This window comes from Octopus bimaculoides, chromosome 18, assembly GCF_046866305.1.
Source record: "Octopus bimaculoides isolate indiv1 chromosome 18, ASM4686630v1, whole genome shotgun sequence".
NCBI lineage: Eukaryota > Metazoa > Mollusca > Cephalopoda > Octopoda > Octopodidae > Octopus > Octopus bimaculoides.
Window position 1 is genome coordinate 51,557,724 of NC_142945.1, and position 2,500 is coordinate 51,560,223.

A 2,500-nucleotide genomic window follows, 5' to 3' on the forward strand; every position below is an offset into this window, starting at 1 on the left:
CTGCGACCCTGTCACTGACATTGTTGGTGTAACGATGGACCTCATTACGACAAAAAGAGTCGCCGACCACGTAGCGTTGACGATGATGAGAATGGTTGTAATAATGATGAAAATGACTACAGCGAAGAAACAGTGATGATGGCGATGGTGATGATGATGATGATGATGATGATGATGTTTATGATGAAGTTTATATATAAAAAAAAAACAAGCAACAATGTGAGTGCTGAAAGTGTCAACGATGATGGTGATGGTTGTGGTGATGGTGTTGGTAGTGGTGTTGGTGGTGGTGGCGGTGGTACTGAGGAAGCTCTATGTCTATGAAACCATTAACCTTAGATGCCATTTGAAGAATTGTGGACATACCAATTATAGATTAGATCCATTGAATCAACATCTGTTTTCGAATCAGCACAGTTGCTATGGTAACTGCTGTTAAACATTGTCTTTCTATGACTAATTATGGACGGAATGAGACTCAACGGAAACAGCCGTTTTTTACATACCTACACACCTATATACGTAGATAGATTAACATACAGAGGTCTGTTTGTCTGTCTGTCTGTCTATCTATCTATCTATCTATCTATCTATCTATCTATCTATCTATCTATCTATCTATCCATCTATTAGAAGGTTTGTTTGTCTGTTTGTCCGTCGGCTAATCTCAAAACGAAGCTCGAGTCACGAGACAAACTTTGCTTTTCAGCTTCAATAAAAAGGAAAAGCGCATCCTCTACATCATACATTGAGCACTCCCATCTTATTCGTCCGACATAAATAAACCATATATATATATATATATATATATATATATATGTTGAGAAAGAGAGAGAGAGAGAGAGAGAGAGAGAGAGAGAGAGAGAGAGAGAGAAGAGAGAGAGAAAGAAAGAGAGATAGGCACACACACACATGCACATACACACATACACACATGCATGCATATATTACACTCCAGCTGTGTAATTCTTTCCCAGTGCCGTACGACTTTCCCTAACATGAATTTGCCATTGTTGCTCTTCATACTCATGTCAGCCTTGATTTAATAAACCTTTGATAAAAGACGTTCCAGCCGTGACATTCAATCTTTTCATCTTGTTTTTGTATATTAAGGATTACGTTGTCCAATGTGTCCTTCTTTTTAGTAATGAAAAGCGTGGCTTTGAAGCGTATGTCATTCCTATTTTGGATACGTCTATCTACTACGCACTGAAAGCGCGTGGCTCAAAGGCTAGTGTGTTGCACTCACAATGATAAAATCATAGGTGAGATCGTGAGTTCGATTCCTGGCGGCACGTTACATCCTTGAGTAAGACATTTTGCTTTACGAGGTTCCAATCCAGTCAGCTGGCAAAAATGAGTTGTACCTGTATTTCAAAGAGCCAGCTTTGTCACATTCTGTGCCACACTGAATCTCTTTGAGAACTACGTTAAAGGTACGCGAGTCTGTGGAGTGGTTAACCACGAGCAGGTTGTTCCGGTGATCAAATCACCTGGAACCGGAAATGAGCTCCAGTAATATCAAACCGGTGTCCCATTAATAGTAGAATGTTGTAATATCAGAGAAATATACGCCACGAAAACTAGATTAAGTTCTCGCCTTATGAGTCTTTGTGCTCATAACACATCTAAATGTAAGCTACCGCGTAAAGATATATTTACGCGTGTTTCATTTGGCTTGCTTGCTGGTGTTGGAGCTAATGTATATCGTATTTTCTCATAATTACTAAAAGAAGTGACTGTAATATCAGTTCCAAGACGGCATGTGTTTAAATTAACAATCACCCTACTTTTTTCTGAATCATTGTGTATTTATTATATTTAAAGGCATATCTTTGCAATTTGTTCCAAACGATCCGCTTATAACAATTGCCTTCGAGAATAATCGATCAGGAACCGCTGTAAAAGTAAGCAAATGACTTCTTCCATATATCTAGATAATAAAACACTTTAAAATTACTTTAGCAAAGATCCTATTTCATCTATTCTTTTTTAAAACGAAGAAACGAAATTATAAGGCAACCAAATAAAAACACACCGGAACAAAGAAATAAGTAATTAAAAAGTAAGGAAAACGAAAGGTATTTCATCAAATGACATATTTATGTGGTAATAAAAGGGAGGTGGTGATATTTTATTGTAAATGTATGGTTTCCTCGACTCAATATGGAGGCTGAGAAAGAATACTTGAAAGGGCTCGTGGAGCAGACGATAAATTTATCGTAAAACAGACGATAATTTATCGGCAGAACATTTTTGGAATACGATATATTTGAAGGTAATAGAAAATGTTTTATGCAGACTGTTTATATCTCCTTATCATTATGTGGATTTAGCACTTGGTGGTTTCCTATCTCTCTCTCTCTCTCTCCTCCCTCTCTCCCTTTTACTGTATGTATGCAAGTATATATATATATATATATATATATATATATATATATATATATATATATATATATATATATATATACATACATACATACAAACACACACACATACA